Here is a 20,395-nt window from a genome sequence, read left to right on the forward strand (position 1 = left end):
TGTTTTTGAGTGCATTTATGTAATAAAAAAGTCCACATTTGTAAGTTACACTTTCACGATAAAGAGATTGCATTACAGTACTTGTATGAGGTGAATTGAAAAATACTATTTCTTTTGTTTATCATTTTTACAGTGCAAATATTTGTAATAAATATAATAATAGAAAGTGAGCACTGTACATTTTGTATTCTGTTTTGTAATAGAAATCAATATATTTTTAAATGTAGATAAACATCCAAAAATATTTAATACATTTCAATTTGTATTGTATTGTTTAAAAATGCAAATAATCACAATTTTTCTTAATCGTGATTAATTTTTTTAGTTAATCGTGTGAGTTAACTGTGATTAATCAACAGCCCTATTGTTCACTATTTGCTATTCTACTCTTAAGATATTTCAGTTACCCAACTGGGGAACAGAAACATTGTGTGATTTAGCTAAACAACCACACCGCACAAATTTAAGAGTCAAATCAAACAGTTTGAAAATATATATCTGAAGAAGATTAGCACAATTCATGAAAAGTTTGCTAACTGAAAGAGAGCTTTGTTTTTAATTAATATAATTTGTAACAGAGTTTGGAAATAATTGGGATATACAACACACAGAGAAATGTTCAAACCCTCTCTCTCTCTGTTCCCTCCCTCCCCCACCCCCACACACCAGGCTCTACAATCTTTCTTCATGGCTTCTGTCACAGAGGGCTTGCGGAGTGCTTACCATGTGTTTTTTGTTTGAAACAGTTTTGGGGTGGAAAACATTCACATTCTCAGTTCTGCTGCAACTGAATATTGTGACAATTGTTTGTGTGATGCATTCTCCTAGATTTCATCCCTTAAACTCCCAGCGAATCTGAGACATTTGGTTCCTGCTTTCCTTCTCATCATATCTATTTTTTCCTTTATGGCTTTATAAGGGTGAGTGTGAATAGCACTTAGTTCACACATAATATAAGACATCAGTTAGTTTTGTACAGTTCTCTGTGTTATGTATTCCATAATCTTATTCTGTTTTTGCAGTGAATGAAAGACAGTGTATTTGGAAGAAGAGCCGTGTAGAGGAAGCTAATCCCTGTAGAATTACATATAGAAGTACTGTGGCAAGAAAATCTTTTTCAAAAAAGTATTTAATATTCTGCAGTCATACCATCAACTCCAAAAAACCCACTGCATTATTTCAATAACCTCCAGGCTAAATAAACTTTACTCAAGGTCATGGCCTTTAATGAGTTCCCTGGATATTCTTCAAAAACTTACATTGTTGAATGTACTGAAATGTACACCTTACCTATAACCATAAATAGCTTACAAATCCTTAATTTGGGAAGTTCTTCTTAAAGGATAAGGTGTAAAATTCATTGTCTATTTTTTAAACTATTTTCATAGGGTAAAACTTTTTCTAAATATTCCAGCAGCTTCTGTGTGATGTTATACAACAAAACAACAGAAAAAGGGCACTTGGGAATACAGATAAATCTTTTTTTAATGAAGGAGTGATGCCTGAGGTGAAAGAATCAATCTCTCCACATAAAAATAGGAATTCTATCTCCTATTTTCATAAATATTTGACCTACGCAAACCTTATAAAACAAAATATTTTGCAGATGAACATTTCGATTATTTTCATGAAGCATGCAATATAGCAATAGTTTCATGGTTTTTGCTTCATCAATATTTCTTTGTGGTTTTAAAATGTAAATACATTAATTAACCAAATGAATGTCTATATAACTATTTCAATCCCAGAAACACACACTTACCCTCAGATCAAGTGGTTTCCAGAAGAGCTATTCATGTTCCCTAGCTCACAAATGTCATATGAGCTAAGAAAATCATAGAGATTGTTTTTACAGTCACTAGGCATTAAACAGATGGCAAAAGTAGAATACTAACATTTGCTTTTCTTGTCCATTAGCTTGTCTCCCATATTAAAAATAAACAGTCCTAGTGTACCAGTCAATATGATAAAGACTAGCAAATGAAAATAAGAACATTGATTATTTATAGGGCTTCTGATTTTTTGATTCTGAACTGTTAAATACCAATAAAATATCCTTGATACAAAATAAATTAAGTATGTTTATCCAATATACACCACAACTCACTAGAAATAGTTACGTGCATCTAGGGGCTTGTCTACAAGGGGCAGTAATGCAGACTACAAGGGTGTGATTTGTAAAGCGCACTAATATGTTGTGCACATTAATCAATCTGAGTAGACACTGTTGGTGCACACTAAATGATCCCTAGTATGCTTGAACTTAGTGCTGTTTGAAACAGTCCTGTATTAAAGCGCATCGGGTAACATTACAAAGAGATTACTCATTACAGAATATGCTACCTGTATATGGTATATACAGAGAGAAAGCCCTGAAATTCCCCCTCCCCTAATTTTTGGACCTCTCCATAAAAATCCAAAAAATTCTCAAAATAAACTTCAAAAAAATGAAATCAATGAGCCTTGAAAAATTTATCAACCATTCATTAATAACCCTACTGTCAAATTTCAGAGTGGTAGCCGTTTAGTCTGTATCAGCAAAAACTACGACTAACAAATTATTTGGGCATAAACTTTTGTGGGCTAAAACCCACTTCATCAGATGCATGGAATACAGTAGGCAGGTGTAAATACACAGCACAAGGCAACTCCCATCTTTTCTTGTGCTGTGTATGAATACCTGCCTACTGTATTTTCCACTCCATGCATCTGATGAAGTGGGTTTTAGCTCACAAAAGCTTATGCCCAAATAAATTTTTTAGTCTCTAAGGTGCCACAAGGACTCCTCATTGTTTTTGTTCCTACTGTCAAAGAAGAATGAAAAACACTTTAGACCAGTGGTGGGCAACCGGCAGCCCGCGGGCCGAATGCGGCCAATCAGGGTAATCCACTGGCAGGCCGCAGAGACTTGCTGGCCTCTGCTTCTTGAAGCTCCCATTGGCCAGGAATAGCAAACTGCGGCCACTGGGAGCTTCGGGCGGCTGTGCCTGCGGATGGTCAATGTAAACACTATCTCGCGGCCCGCCAGTAGATTACCCTGACTAGCTGTGTGTGGCCTGCAGGCCTCAGGTTTCCCACCACTGCATTAGACACGTCAGACAACTGCAAAATAGTATTGAACCAAAAAGTGTACTCGCTACTGAAATATTTAATTTCTCATTTGATTTTTCTGGTGTCTGTATAAAACTTGTGTAGATTTCTTTTTCCCTTATTTGGTTGTCCTCAAATGCCCCAAAATAAGACTCTTGACAAATAAATATGGTTACAGGCTTCTGTCTATAGCTAATGACCTCTAATCAAATCTTAATTTTTCTGCAACCAAATCAGTTCTTCATCCTCTTTGGAAATAAACACCACAGCCTACCAGGTGCCAGCCAAATCAGGTATAGAATCTCACCTGAAAATCATACATCAGGCCACAATGATCTTCAGAGGGATATGCCACTGATATTAATTATATAGCTCATATTCTTCCTTACTTCTTAAGTAACCTATATGCAATTATGTTGTATTTACACACACAACCAAAACTGCGTGGAGAGAAAACCTATATGAGCAAAAAGCCCTGCCAAGAGGGATGTCTTACCAAAAAAATTGAAGAGACACAGCATGAAATGCAGCTAGCCTAGGTATCCTCTCTCTGACTCGCAAATAAATTTTATAAACTCCCAGAGTATTTAGCAAAAAAAACCCTTGTGGATAAAATTAGGGCCAGGGATAGGGTGCCCACCCCACACAAGCCCTGTGTGGGCTATTTCAGGCCCAAAGTGGCCAATTAACCTTAGATACTGCTCTTGGAGAGGAATCAGGGATTGACAGGGCTACTGGAAGATAAAGCTGAGCTGAGGGAGAATCTGGGAAAAGATTACACAGCCAGGAAGCAAGAGCCGGAAAGTGGCTGCATGGAGGAGGTCTGCAGTCACTCCTCAACTTTTCCAGATACTGCAGTGTCTCTCAACCTTTCCAGACTACTGTACCCTTTTAGGAGTCTGATTTCTCTTGCATACCCTGAGTTTCACCTTATTTCTTGCTTAAAAAATCAGACATAAAAATACAAAAATGTCACAGCACACTTTCTTACATTCTTACAGCACACAGTGCTTACTTTCTCATTTTTACCATATAATTATAAACTAAATCAATTAGAATATAAATACTGTACTTATATTTCAATGCACAGTATGTAGAGCAGTATAAACAAGTCAGTGTCTGTTTGAAATTTTAGTTTGCACTGACTTCGCTAGTGCTTTTTATGTAGCCTGTTGTAAAACTAGGCAAATATTTGGATAAATTGATGTACCCCCTGGAAGACCTCTGTGTACCCCCAGGGGTACACATACCTCTGGTTAAGAACCTGTGCACTAGAGGGAAAAAGACTGACCAGAAGGAATCATGGGGTTCTACTCTGGACTTGGGAGTCTTACAAGGGGCTGAGAAGGGAAAGTAGACACAGGGAGCTGAGGAATCTCTGTTGGCAAACCCAGAGATAGGCAAGGAGATGGCAGAGTGTGGAGGGGAGTAGGATGGAGCCCAGGGAAACAACAATATGGTCTGAAACTGAGCAGATATGGATTGCTAGTTGTAGGCACCCTGGGATAGATCCTGGAGTAGTGGGTGGGCCCATGACATGTTTCTGTAAAAAATCCTTCAACTAGCAGTGGAGCTAGAAATTCCCAACACCCAGGCATCTGGCCCCTTAAAGACTCCATCCCCAGTCAGGCTGTAACCTGTTTCCAAGCAGGCCAGTTATTTCCTGGCTAAACTGGGTCTCCTTTCTTCTGAATGACCAACACAAGTATGGAAGTGAGGAGAAGGAGGAAAACATGATACAATTTGCAAGGAAAACACTGCTAAAATGAGAATTACATGACTACAATCCCTTACTCTTTAGTCTTGCAAGAAGTCACACTGAAGTCAATGCATGGGAGGGTTTGTCAGTACAAACATGCAACACTATTTTGATTTTGGACTTGCAATAGTTTGTCTGATCTTGATGAGCCTTCTTTGCAGGTCAAGAGATAACACCTCTGCTGGAGACTGGTATTTCACAATAGTTAATTATTCTCTCCAAGCTGGTGACTTGCACAGAGGCTTACAACTGCAAATGTTCAAATATTGCTTTACTGTATGGAATACAGATGTTATACATGAGATTGAATGCTTGTGTGTGGCTTCCTGGATTAATAAATCCTAAAGACTTAGAACATTTTAATAACTCTAATACCTATTATAGCAACACTAATAAACAAGTAAACCAGATAGATTCCCACTATGTGTTTATCGGTATTCAGATGAGGCATGGGGATCTTGGCACCTGATTTGCCAGTCTCACCGGGTGTAAGCAAAGAAAGTTCAGTGAAAGTCATTATTAGTAATCCAAACCAGTCTGCCTTCTGTAATCTTTCTGGACCAAATCCCAACATTCTTTTACTCAGCCAAGACTCCCAGTGAAGTCAGTAGGAGTTTTGCCAGAGTAAGGACTTAATAAGTACTCTGCAACTCTGTCCGGTGGCCACACACCTTGTTGGTGTGCACCCTTATAGCACAGATTGGTGTGGCAGTGGCTTTGCCTATATTTCACTGTGGATCTTCAGCTGATCCACCCAGCCTACAAAGCCTTCTGGGTTAGGTCACTTAGCCATCCAGCTATGTCACATAACAGTCCCACCCCTTTCAAAGTCCAAAATAAAGAGAAGGAACATAAACTCAACTGTTACCTTAGGGAAGCCTTGATAGACATCAGTCTCCCCCCTTCCTGCCCCATACAATCTTCTCTGCCACAATCAGGGGTCAAGGTCTGCTCTCCCTCCAATCCAGGCAGCAAATGAGGACCTCCCTTTTTTAGCCCCTCCCTCAAAGCCTGGTACTCACTTCAGGTGTCTCGGGCTGGGGCTGATAGGGCTTTCAGCAGCCCATTCACCTTCTCCTAACTCATGTGTGGTTTGTCTACCCCACCACAGCCCTAGAGTAAATTGGCATAGATCCACTGATTTCACCATCCCCTAGTGCTTCTATGAAGCTACACCAATTTATCCAGTTGAAGATCCAGCCTATTGATTTGTCTTTAGCAAGCAATTCTGGGTCCTGTTGGTAAGCTTGGACCGATGAGTCTAACGTGGAACTTCTGACAATCTGACCCCTCTTCCATTTTACAAAACACCACTTGGCATTAAAAAATGGGGCAGGGCCTGCTCTGAACTGAGCACACTTAATTTTCTGCCCTTTTCAACAGAATCTTAGTCCACACTATGACCTGACTTGCATCCCACAGAACCCCAGCTGAAGTGAGTCATCACAGAAAAGGTGGATAAAACAGGACAAGCTCTTTGAGGGCTAAATCTTCCTTTCCTCTGTGAAAACCCACCAGAGAGCCAGGAAATTGTGTATGTTTCCTATTCTAGAGTTTCCTTTCACTCCATCATGGAAGTGGTGCTGGGGTATCATAAGGTTTCCACTCACTAAATAGGCAGGAGGGTCAAGGTCTTTCATAGTTACACATGTTCTGAGATCTGCTGTGGAATTTTTCTCTTTTTATTAACAGTTTTCTATGTTACTCCAGGGATGTACCTAGAGCTTTACAATAACAATAAAGACATGATGACAGAGCCATATCTAGCATAAATTGCCCTAACTTCATCAACTTTAGTAGAACAGCAAAGATATATACATGACTTCAGTGAAGCTGTGACCACTTACACCAGCTGAGAATCTCCCCTCGAGTCCCATCCCTGAGAATTTGACAAAATAAGTTAAATTATTACACAAACGGAGCTGGTCAAAAAATGGATTTAACTAGTGCTGCAGTTAGATTTTTTTTCTTATTGTGGATCTAGTTTGTTTCCACTGTTTTTTGGAAGATGACAATTTTAACTTCTAATTCCTAGACTTTTCTGACTCTAGTCATCTCTTATTATGATTTAAAATGTTTTTGTATATTCTTGAAGCTGAGCAGCTTAACATATCACATATGTCAGTGTCACCTTTCTTTAGGATAATGGTATTTTTGCTAATTTGTTTTAGCAACAGTGAATCTGTATATATTTTAAAAATTAGCTTCTACATAAGTGAATGTGCTTACATCTCAGAGAAAGACATAAAGCTGTTAAAGTATAAACCATTAATTTGGCCGATTTCTTTATGTCCACAGTGGCAAGCTAATCTTTAATGCAACTGAAATGAGATTACCATGGAAGTACCTGCAGCTGCACGAATTACAGAACATAGTTAAATATGTAAATACAAAACTCTGGTTAATTTCAGATATATTTGTGCCTCTAAATTCTCTGAGTGGCTGTGAAAGAACCTAACTTTAGAGACCTGGTTTTGTTTTTGTTTTTGGCCAAAGACTCAGAAATAGTTCTTGTATTTAACTGAGAAATGATAGCCTATCTTCCATTTTTTCATAAATTTTAAAGTAAACAAAATCAACTGTCATTAGAAACACCTGGCTCATGTAATCAACTACATCACATACCAGGTTCTCTTTCATCAAGATGTTTTGTATCTCTTGCTTTAAATATAAAACAACTGGAGAATTCAATTCTGAGATAGGCATAACATTCCTAAATTGTGTGCATCTTCTGTTTTGTTAACTCCATTTAAACTGCATGCTGTATAATCCCTCCAATATTTCCTGTGGTCCCAGGAGAGCATATAGAATAGCTACACAGATCAAGAAGGGGACATTTTCAGCTCTCTGGAGAGCAATTAGTGCTAATTTGAATAGAGTATACAATTTAAATATGAGAAATTGAAATCCTGGTTCCCTAACTGAGGACTCTATTCTGATCTTTGAATAAAAAACTCGTTTTTAAAAAGGAGGTGCATCTCTGCTCAGTGTAAGGGTAGCACAGCTTGCATCATCACATGCATATTTTAACTGATGTATTTGTATTTGAGGATATTACTTTCAAAGGACTATCCATATCTGTGTTTCAGACATATATGGATAATTTCCTACCATTACTAATGACCATAAACACTTCATATTTTTGCCTATTTGTAGACTCCCAGTTGCTTTATTCAGGCTGCTTAACCCGTGATAGGAGTCATTTTGAAGTCTTTATCAAACTCTATGTTCTCCTTTATCCAGTGTTTCTAAACTTCTGTCTGCCTCAATGGCCAGGACTCGTCCTCTCAGCCCCATCGCCTCTTTTCTCCCTAACTCCTTTTATTCATAATTCATTATCTCCTCTCCTCTCCTCATCAACCTCTCTCATTTGGCTCTAATTTTCTGAGCCTGCCTATCCTACTTATAGCTCAGTGCTTTATTACTGGTGGACTGACTTCTCATGCAACTTGCTTCTTGATCCTGCGCACTGTGGCTTCCATCCTCTCCATCCTACTGAAACTGCCCTTGTAACAATCATTAGGGACCACTTCTTTCTCCAGTTTGAGGGTCACTTCTCTTCTTTGGTCATTCTGCAGTTCTTGATGTGATCAAGAATCAGCTTCTCCTCAATACACTCTTTTTCTTGGCTTTCATTACTATTTAATTTACTGTTTCTTCTCCCACCATACACGTCCAAATCCCTCTATGCTTTTCAACATTCATTTTTTCTCCTCTCTTATCTGTTCATCTCCTTTTGCCACATCCGCATTCTCAGTTTGTAAAACTGATATGCATAAGTGTCATACACAACGGTGTATAGTTCATGTTATCATTTTCCCCTTCTCTACAGTTTTGTATGTTTTGTGCTATATTTGTCTATTTTAGATTTTAGATTCTCTAGAGCAAGTATGACGCCTCTTATTTTTGCACATTGACTTTATCCTAGTGTATGTGCAGACATAAATATTAAATAATAATATAACATATCTGCATTTAGTAGACATTTCATTTGTTCAGAAAAGCAATCCTCCCTCCAGCTCTCAAGAACACTAAGTCACCAAAGGAGGATAAGATACTTCATTCCATGAAGATCTCTAGTCCCTTTTAATATCCATTGATATTAAAACTACAAGTCACTACTGAATTCTCAATGGGACAAGAATTTGGCCCCGTTAAAATATCCTTTTCTGCTGACTTCATATTGGTTATTAGACCTGGATTTCTTATTATTCTTTATAATTTTCATTTTAAAATAAAAGTGCCCAGAGGCCCAAGTTAAGATTAAAGCTCCATTATGCCAGGTGCTATACAAAAAAAAATAGGAAGACACTTCATCTATTTTAAGGGCACATTCTTGTGGACACTAAACACATAAGTATCTCTACTCATATGCTTATTTCCAAAAAATGAACTTAAAAATATTTTCAGTAATAAGATGTTATTCTTGGGAAAAAAATATATTGCATGTTAATGGGATTTGTTTATAAAGAAAACCAACATTGTTTAAGAAACAAGAGGATCTTAAATGGTTACTAAATATGTACTGTGTTGCTTCCAATGTCATCTTGTCAGATATATGTAGTCTAAGATGTATGCTTTGTGTTTGAAACAGGACATTTTACATTATAACAACTCAGTCTATATCATATTAAATCACCTACCTTAAAAGGGAATATTGCACAAGATTTGCAGTGCATCCTGTAACTGAGCATGACCCGTATGCATCTCAATGTAACATTATGAATGTGTGGCTATCATATAAGAAGTGGAATTAATTTTATAGTATATAGGAAACTTCAAATCATATAATCTGTTTTGCAGCCCAGATGAGGAATTTTAGGCACCCTTAAAGTGAATGAGCAATTTGGATAGAAAACTATATCCTAAATCCAATAGCCTTTCAGCTAGTTATAGAGGATCATGACCCACAGTGTTCCAAGATTCATGTTTGCTGAAAGCAAGCCTTTTATGTAAGTGAAAAATGTGGTATTAAGATAAAATACAGTATCAAGGGGCACATTGTTATAATGTTTCCAGTTTAGTATATTTTGATAAAAGAAAAATAACTTTAAAAACTGAAAAGCACCAAAGCTCAGTTTCAAGTCTTAAGAAATTTCCAGTTTCTACTGTAGATGGCTTGTTCACTGACAATTATGTAACTGGTGACTTGACCACAGATGCTTAGCATGTATATTTCCTGAACAAGATCCAATTAAAAGCCTACCATCTGTCACAAATCTTTGTCTCCCTACAGCTTTCAACATTGGTGACATAAAGTTGCATTCAAGCATTAGCCTACCTTTCAACCATTGTGACTGATTTTATCAATACATCTATTTATTAGGTATCTTTCAGAAGTTCCTGCAGAGGATTTTTTGTTTCACATGTCCTCACATAACATATGCATTTCTCTATATGTCAGAAATGAAAATATTACAGTGAGATGTTTAAAGAGAAGCATAATACAAATGGTTATGGCCCAACTGAAGTCAATTAGAGTCTTTCCATTGACTTCAATGGACACTGGATAAGGTCTTTACCACATAGAGTATTTAAACACAGTAAAGACAGTAGACTGTCTTGTACTTTTGGAAAAATTATTTATTTTAAAATAAATAGATATTACTATTAATTCAGGGGACTGATGAGCATTTAATGTGAAGCTAGTATCCAAAACCATGCTCTCAGACATGTTTTTCTTAGGTTAAAAATACATGTAAACAGTGCACGTACATAAATACCTTTATACAGTAAATGAAGGTTCTGTATTACTTAGTTTGTGTAGTTTTAATTTATAAAATATATTTGCAAATCCCTTGATTATTCTCTGTGATCCAATGAATAATTTTAATCTTTTAATCAGATTTTCAAGACTCTTGTTTAATAATTGTTTATAATTCTTAATAAACCTATTGATCTGAAATGTCAGTTAATTCCTCAATTGTATTGACAATTACATGCATATTTAGCAAATTTTATAGTCCTTGACACTTCTAAAGGTGAAATTTTCTGATGGTGGAACAGATAATTTGAAAGCATAAACATTTAATTCTGTGCTGTGCCATTAACTGTTTCTTCCCGATATCTTTTTCTTTAAAAACATATAAGTTGGTCAGGGGAAAAAAGAAGTTATTTTCACTTATCTGAAGAGAATAGCATTGTTCCTAGGATACTATTGCATTATTACAATTTTACAATTTACACTTGAACTGAAAAAAATAAAAAGCATGAGTAAAATGAATCAAATATATACACATTTAGAATCTGAAAATGTGGCTATTTTTATTATAGTTCTTAAACACCCAAAACTGTTCTGGTTACTTCACAGAAACTAATAAAGCACTGGGGCTAGACCCACTAAAGGACTTATGGAATTACTATTTCGGGGGCACCTTCCAACCCAGTGTGATCCACAGCCCGTAGTTAGGTTCCCAGACTCCCTAAACAATCCATGAAGAGAGTTAGGTGCCTAAGCATGGGACCCACAAAAGCCAGCACACTGAATGGGGAGCCACCTAAGCTAGTCAATAGGGAATGTTGAGGAGAAAGGAGTGGCCTAAACTCTAACTCTCTCAGGACTTGCATCTGTCTCTACTTGGGATTCTCAGCTGTGAACCCTTTCCTGGAGGGAGATGCCTGAATTCTGTACAGGTTGGGGGGATGTCTCCTTTTATCCAGTGGTTAGGGTACTAACAAATCATAAATACTTATTTTTCCAGATTCCAAAGCTTTCTAGAGTGTGATATTTCTTTGCAGGTGGACATAGTTTTGCAGTATTCTTTCCTTGTCTATTTTTATTAATAATGGAGAAAATCCTTCTCTTCCCAATTGACCTGAAAGTCCCCTTCCAGAAGTTCTGGCACATTCCATTACTCAGGGGAGAGAAGCACATTTGGTGGTGTGCACAGCAGAGCCCAATTCTGTGGAGCCTTCTTATCCAAGGGGGGGGTGGGCCAGTAGGCCTGCTGTCATGTGGAGATCCCAGCCACTCCCTTCAACAAAAAGCAAATTGCAAGCAGCACAATGGTTATTAGCTCCAACAAGGATGGATAAACAGCAAAAGCACCTGCTAAGCATGCACACTTGAAGCGGTAGCTGAAACACAGCTCCATGTTCAAGTCCTCAAATTGTCCCCACACTGCTGTCTAAGTCTCCCTAGCCTTAAATTGACAAAGCCTTATTTGTTACTAAATGCTAAACTTGCTTGCCTGGGTTCCCTGAAGCCTCATATACTCTGGGAAATTTCTTGTTGCCAACAGTGGATTTTAGCAAGGGGTGCAGCTGAACCAGTGCTGAACATGACTTCACTACAAGAACAGAGAAGAACAAGTCCGTTGAGCACCACTTTAACAGATGTGGTTAAACTCTTTGTGTGTGGGACAATACCCAAAGAACTACATATCACAGTGATTCCGTTTCAACTAACCTGTAAAATCAGTGCCTTGTTTTTATGAAAATGGATTGCCTAGTACATATGTTAATATATGAAGGCCTGATCCACATGAACAGACCTGTGTACCTGTGTGGAACTCATTGACATCAATTGGAATTTCATGTAGGGGTAAGTCTGCCTGTGGGGATCTGATAAAAGGACCAGTTACTCACCCTCAAAGTATCTGAGATATCATTTTCACATGTCAGAGGTGCTTAGAGTCCCCAGCTGAGGTCAGGGCACCATTGTGCTAGATGCCATACAAGCACACAATGTGGAAGAGTCCCTGCCCTGCAGAGCTTTTATAATATAAATAAACAAGAAAATGGGTGGGAAGAGAAATGGGCACAGAGAAGAGACGTGACTTGCCTAAGGTCACCCAGCAGACTCACTCTCCTTTCCCAGCCAATCCCAGACTCACCCCAGCTCCCAGTTTTTCTTACTCCCCTTCCATTCCCAGTCTAACCAGACTCCTTACCTCCATCTACTCTTTTCCCTCTCCCCTGAGCAAACTTTTGTCCTCACTACATTTAAATCAGATGGTTTCCTCCTCCATGTTATGTGGGTGGCAGCATGGGGCTCCCTGCTCTCAGTTCCAGGCCCCAAACAGACCTGAAGCAGCTGGTAGCAGCAATTACAGGGAAAGTTCAGCTTCTTCACAGTTGCTCTGTGAAGAAGGCACATGCACAGTCTGGTCAGCACAGGAGCTATGAAGGGGTGGAGCATGCTCAGTCACTCTGTGGGGAATGGAGTATGCACAGTTCGGTCAGCAGGAGGAGCTGTGAGAGGCTCAAGCATGTTCAGTGGTGATGGAAGCTTTGGAGAGTTTAGCCGTTAAAATCAAAGAAATCTCTAGTGAGCATGTGCAGATTTGAAAATTTCCTGTCTTATAACTTGGCCAAATGTGGATGGATTTTCACAGGAACAGCAAAAGGCACATTACTGACATGAAGGCCACCCCGACCCACATTTCAAAGCCCAGCACCAAAGCATGGAGGCATGTAGCAGGGTGGACCCTGCTCCGGGGTTTTAAGGCGCTAAAAGTGGCCTGACAGAGCTGGGCTGATTGGGGAAGTGGCTGCAGCTGGGGGCCACGCCCCCAAAGAGAGGAGGCAGGGCCTTATAAAGGGCAGGGAGCCCAGGAGAGAGAGTCTCCTGCCTGCAGAGAGAGGGGCTGGGCTGCTTAGCTGGAGGCTGGAGGCCTGGAAGGGGAAAGGGGGCTGGGCTGGGAGGAGGCTGAGAGGCCAGCCTAGCCAGGACAGGCCCAGCTGGGCCCAGCAAACAACCGGGGGGTAGGGGGGTTGGGAGGGGGGCAGAGGGGGGGGTAGGGACGCCAGCAGGTCCCAACCCCTTGCCCTGTGAGATGAGTGGGCCCCAGGATAGTGCCCCCCAGGGTGGGGGGAGTAGCCACTACTGAGGCAGCGCAGGGCTAGCCGGGGATAGGGATAGGGGCGTGGGGGGGAGGGGAGGGATAGATAGCGGCACCGGGGGGGGGAGGGACGGGGGGGGGGCCAGAGGCCGGCAGAGAACAGGCGGTCAGGCAGCCTGCCGAGGACGGAGGACCACGACCGGACCGGACCGACCAGGAGGCCGGCGCGCGGCAGCGGTGAGGAAGGCACTAGAACTTATTTAAAAAAAATGCAATTTTATTTTTTTTTAATTTGTATAAAGCAACATTTTCCGCCCTAGCCTCAGTCTCAGAAATAGGTGAATCACTTTGACTGAAGTTTTCCAAAACAATCCAATCTGAGGACAACAGAATATGAAAACTGTCAGCCCAAACAGTTAGTTTGACAAAGGTATAAGCAACTGAAAACTGGGTCCTATAAAGGGACGTGTTGAGCAACCTTAATAATGAGATGCTACCGGCTCCATCTATAATTAAAGGTCAAATAATACAGACACATGCTGGTATGGCATTTGATTTGAAGACTGCATGTCAAGCCAAAACACAAGTTACTCCACTTAAGCTGATTACACCACTATGGAAAAATAGTTGCATAAGGTAAAATACATAACATTTTAAAAGATCAGCACCAGAATACTTGCATGTACTTTATCTCTTTGTACATTTAAAAAAATACAAAAATTCTTAGAATGTAAATTTTTTAGAGCATGGACTTTCTGAGTATGTGTATATGTGTAAATGTTTATACAGCACCTGGAACAATGGACTCCATTCCTGATTGGACCCACTGTATAGAAAAGTTATATATACACAAAATAATTGTATAACTTAGATTGACAACTTGAGGAAAGGTGCCTGTCTGATTTGTAGACCGGACACCATGCACAGCTTTGGTGGTGCATATATAAAAAAGATGAGATTTGTGACCTCAATTAAAATGGTGTCAACAGAGGAAAAAAATCATTTCTTTTTTTTTGTAGAAAATATTCCCTGAAATTCCCCCTTCTTTTTAAAATTAATCACCCTGTCTGTGATTTGTCAGAGTTTGGGAGTTTAAACCAAAAGTTGAAAGTATAAAGAAAAAAATGGAGATGTCATGTTTGTTTTTCTACTCCAGTTTTGTGATGAGGTGCAGTACTGGTAACTCAGTTATATACTGGGGTACAAATAGTTCAAATAATTTATTGCAATACCATTACTGTAAATCAGAACCTAATGTGCTCAAACAGCAACACCAGTGAACTTAGAAAAAAAAGAGAGAGAAATAGTTGTCCCCCTCTTAACTTTGTACAAAACATATTTAAAATAATCTCCATGGTGAGCTGGAAATCATGTATGAAATGAGAACTTCCGTCCCTGAGAAATATATTTCAGAGAAGGGAGTTTTGCTAGGCTTCTACCTCATCCAGAAGTATCAAGTTGCTGTCTCTCTTACATTTCGGAGGCACACTGGATGTACTGATGACAAAGTTATGGTGATATATTGTAGAAGCAAAGCCAGTGTGATGCCTTTGCCAGTTCCTGCTTCTGTTATTTTTTTCCTGCTGTTTCAAACAGTCATTTCAATCAACCTGCTCAATCAGGTGAGACCCAAACTTTCCTATTGTTTCTCTCTCTTTCTCTCTGTAGCCTGTATGGTTCATGTTTTCATCTGTGCAAATTATTACTTATATTACAATATTTATGAAACTGTGCTAGACTCCATATAGACCTATAGTAAGACAGCCCATGCCCTGGAGAGTTTGCAATCTGAAAGTCAGACAATGAAATGTGGGGAAAACAGGATACAACATATTTATGTTGTTTATTTTATTTAGTATGTATACTTTATTTCCAAATGCCCCTCTACCCAGCCATAATTTGTTGACTGTTTTTTGTAGGTGCCATTGCAAAGTAGATCTGAATGAGAAATGGGTTGTGGGCTTGTGGAGCAGCTCAAGAAGGGGTTTCCATGGGTGGTGAAGGTGGGGAAGAAAGTATTAAGACAATCATGGGAGACAAATAGTTCAAATAATTTATTGCTGCAGTATCTCTGCTCCAAGCCGGGCTGCCACCCTGCCCCTCACCTTAGGAAATCCTGCTGCCCCCCGGGGCCCAGCTCCCTTCTCCCCACAAGGAGCTTGGCAGACAACCGGACTCCAGGCATGGATCTGCCTGCCAGAGGCAAGAAGCCCTGGGGAAAAGCTGTGCTTCCAGTGTGGTGCTGCGTGGAGCTGAGAGCCCTGGCTCTCAGCCCCCCACACTTCCCTCTCCTGGTGAGGACACGCACCGCCAACAGAAGGAGGGTACTGTGGACATCAGCCACCACAGTAATTACTGCAGTGGCTGAAAGTGGACCTAACATAGGTTGACTTAAGATGGTGGTGTAGACATGCCCTATATGTCAGCACTGATAAATGAGCAATAGGGAATAATGTTGCATTGGCAGGTGGATTAAATGCCCCAACAGGTATTTCCAGGCTCTAATTTCTCTGCCTCAATAATATATATTGTGCTCACTGTGTGAAAACAGTTGTTTGGCTGTAACAAATCACTGAAATGAAAAACATGATGGTATGACTCCCAAGGTACTTTCATTCACTTAGACTTCTTCTGACATGCTGAAAAACCTTGACATATATTTACACCTTGTACTTTCTATATGTAAAAGTGCAAAGGGATTGAGCATTCTCAAGAACAATTCACTTGATTGGCATCTGAAGTTCTGGGAATTTGACTTTGTTAGAAATCTAATTCCAAACCTTATTTGCAGATGGCAAAGAGGCACACCGATTTTTTAAAGTATATTTAGTGATGGCTCTTACTATAGAACTAGGCTAGAGGGTCATTTTTCATAGGTATTCAGCACACAAGGGCTTATTTCAACCACTCCCCAATATCCAGATCTCCTGAAGGTATCACATATATAGTACAACTTCCATTTTTAATAAACTAAAATTATTATTTTGTAATTATGCATATCAAGAGGACATAGAACAATTCATTTTACCTGTGTCCTTTACTGAACTTGATAGCTGAATTCTTTTTCTGTAGCCAAATTCGCATTTCTTCCTCAAACTTGAAATATTTAAAATGACATAGACTTTCTTTCTAGTGCTTTGCCAGTAGCAGAAATATGTTGTATTGCCCTAGCCTTCACAATTTAATTGTTGGAAATCTATTGTCCCATCCGGAGTTACTATAATTCCCCTGACCCCAAATATAGATAGAAACTTTTATCCAGAATAATTTATGTAACTTTTTAGTATACTGTCAACTTACCTATTAGCTTAATTCATAATAGGTATAAACATTAAGGAAGTTTAATTCTCAAGATAGTCTCAGAATTTTTGTGACTTGTCTGACTCATTGTCAATGAGGCAGTTAATTCCTCCCTAATAGACACATACATAAAGGTACATCGACTTTTAAAAATATTTTTAGAAATGTTACGCTTAGTTGGAACAAAGTTGCCTTAGTTATATAGGCATTTTTCTCAGTGAAGTTAGAAGTATTAGCCAGGATGGCAGGAATGGTGTCCTTAGCCTCTGTTTTCCAGAAGCTTGGAAAGAGTGACAGGGGATGGATCACTTGATGATTACCTGTTCTGTTCATTCCCTCTGGAGCACCTGGCACTGACCACTGTCAGAAGACAGGATACTGGGCTAGATGGACCTTTGGTCTGACCCAGTAGGGCTATTCTTATATTCTTATGTACACATCTGCCCTATTTCTACTTAGTGGGGATTTCACCAAACTACAGAAGTTTGAGAGGCATTTTTGTTGAATGCAACCACGGATTTTTTTTTTTCTGGGCACAGGGATGCATGAACATCATAATAATGTTCCATAGTTGGGACCATGCAAAGATTACCTGCCGCAACCACATATGAAGACTTCTTTTCCACATAGAAGGGAGATTCTTGGCCATGCTCTGGTCTTTTTTCCCCGTGGTGTTATCTAGTTTCAGGACTAAGCTTAATAAGTTTATGGAGGGGATGGTATGATGGGATAGCCTAATTTTGGCAGTTAATTGATCATTGACTATTAGCGGCCTGTGATGGGATGTTAGATGAGGTGGGATCTGAGTTACTACAGAGAATTCTTTCCTGGGTGTCTGGCTGGCGAGTCTTGCCCACATGCTCAGGGTTAACTATCGCCATATTTGGGGTCAGAAAGGAATTTTCCTCCAGGGCAGATTGGCTGAGGCCCTGGGGGGTTTTCGCCTTCCTCTGCAGTGTGGGGCACGGGTCACTTGCTGGAGGATTCTCTGCACCTTGAAGTCTTTAAACCATGATTTGAGAACTTCAGTAGCTCAGACATAGGTTAAGGGTTTATTACAGGAGTGGTGGGTGAGATTCTGTGGCCTGTGTTGTGCAGGATGTCAGACTAGACGATCACAATGGTCCCTTCTGACCTTAAAGTCTATGACTCTATGACTCTATATGTGGCATAAAGGGGCTCTAAAAGCCCCAGGCCTGACTAGGAGAGAACTCCCGGGTGCAAGAATTGAAAAAAGTCAGCCATAAGGCTTCCTCTCAAGGAGCCTTTCCCAAATCTGGGCCTAGGGGCACAAAAGAGGCCGTGCTGGCAGTGAAAAGATTGTGGTGTGTGTGTCCAATCCAAAATCAAGGGAACATAAAGAAGACTTAAAGTCACCTAGCCAACCCTGTCCCCTTGGGCTGTGTGTTCTGCTCTAAGAGGGGAAGCACAGACTCTTAGCTAGAGTGGACAAAACTTTTTCTCTGTACCTGGTGAACTCTGTCATATCTCTGTGGGTGGTTCTGCCTGTTCTCCTGGGGCCATCAGTCTCCACTAGCTTTGGTCTAGGTGCCTCTCATTCCTTTTCCAGTAAAGAACTCTATAAAATCATGAAAACCTCTTTTGCTGCCTCCTCCTCCCACTAGATTTCTCTTATCTAGCATGAGGCTTAGAAAGAGAAAAGAAGGATGGTCCAGTGACTAGAGACATACCCTATGACTTGGGAGACCTGGATTCCATTCTTTGCTCTATCACAGACTTCCTCTGTGATCTTGGACAAGTCACTCGGTCTCTCTGTATCTCAGTTCCCCATCTGTAAAATGGGGATGATAATACTTGTGTTATGAAAATAAACATATTAAAGATTTTGAGAAGCTCAGATATTACATTGATGGGGGCCATATAAGTACCTAAGATAGAAAGATGATGGTCCTGTCATAATAGAGCAAAACATACGGTTCTAATCCTGTACTCAGAACCTAGATTACTTGGGTGTGATGGACAGGGTATAGATAGATATAGACATTTGTTTAAGCCATCTTATTATATCACATTACTCTTCCATAATTATTAGTTTCCCAAACTACATTTTTATCTTTGTTCATTTCAAAGACATTCTTCCATTGTTCTCTGTCCACCAAGCAAACATGCATGCATAATTTTCATTAACAGCTCTTGGCACACCTTTTACAAAACTTGACGGAAGAACACCTCAACTGCCCAACACAGTGGCATTTAATTTCAAAAGGGGGAACTATACAAAAATGAGGGGGTTAGTTAGGCAAAAGTTAAAAGGTACAGTGACTAAAGTGAAATCCCTGCAAGTTGCATGGGCCTTTTTTAAAGACACCATAATAGAGGCCCAACTTCAATGTATACCCCAAATTAAGAAAAACAGTAAAAGAACTAAAAAAGAGCCACCGTGGCTTAACAACCATGTAAAAGAAGCAGTGAGAGATAAAAAGACTTCCTTTAAAAGGTGGAAGTCAAATCCTAATGAGGCAAATAGAAAGGAACACAAACACTGCCAACTTAAGTGCAAGAGTGTAATAAGAAAAGCCAAAGAGGTGTTTGAAGAATGACTAGCCAGAAACTCTAAAGGTAATAACAAAATGTTTTTTAAGTACATCAGAAGCAGGAAGCCTGCTAAACAACCAGTGGGGCCCCTTGACGATCAAAATACAAAAGGAGCGCTTAAAGACGATAAAGTCATTGTGGAGAAACTAAATGGATTCTTTGCTTCAGTCTTCACGGCTGAGGATGTTAGGGAGATTCCCAAACCTGAGCTGGCTTTTGTAGGTGACAAATCTGAGGAACTGTCACAGATTGAAGTGTCACTAGAGGAGGTTTTGGAATTAATTGATAAACTCAACATTAACAAGTCACCGGGACCAGATGGCATTTACCCAAGAGTTCTGAAAGAACTCAAATGTGAAGTTGCGGAACTATTAACTAAGGTTTGTAACCTGTCCTTTAAATTGGCTTCGGTACCCAATGACTGGAAGTTAGCTAATGTAACACCAATATTTAAAAAGGGCTCTAGGGGTGATCCTGGCAATTACAGACCGGTAAGTCTAACGTCGGTACCGGGCAAATTAGTTGAAACAATAGTTACGAATAAAATTGTCAGACACATAGAAAAACATAACCTGTTGAGCAACAGTCAACATGGTTTCTGTAAAGGGAAATCGTGTCTTACTAATCTATTAGAGTTCTTTGAAGGGGTCAACAAACATGTGGACAAGGGGGTCCGGTGGACATAGTGTACTTAGATTTCCAGAAAGCCTTTGACAAGGTCCCTCACCAAAGGCTCTTACGTAAATTAAGCTGTCATGGGATAAAAGGGAAGGTCCTTTCATGGATTGAGAACTGGTTAAAGGACAGGGAACAAAGGGTAGGAATTCATGGTAAATTCTCAGAATGGAGAGGGGTAACTAGTGGTGTTCCCCAGGGGTCAGTCCTGGGACCAATCCTATTCAATTTA

The 20,395-nt window shown here is 39.7% G+C and overlaps 1 long non-coding RNA gene across 1 annotated transcript in view; it reads right to left on the minus strand.

The window, feature by feature from the left end:
• LOC120383952 overlaps nt 1–20,395 on the minus strand; it is a 74,692-nt gene that overhangs the window by 6,571 nt on the left and 47,726 nt on the right. Inside the window, exon 2 of the long non-coding RNA XR_005588567.1 lies at nt 1,763–1,825. This is a non-coding gene — a long non-coding RNA (uncharacterized LOC120383952). The remainder of the gene's footprint in view (nt 1–1,762; nt 1,826–20,395) is intronic.

The sequence above is a fragment of the Mauremys reevesii genome, linkage group 1, assembly GCF_016161935.1.
Source record: "Mauremys reevesii isolate NIE-2019 linkage group 1, ASM1616193v1, whole genome shotgun sequence".
Lineage (NCBI taxonomy): Eukaryota > Metazoa > Chordata > Testudines > Geoemydidae > Mauremys > Mauremys reevesii.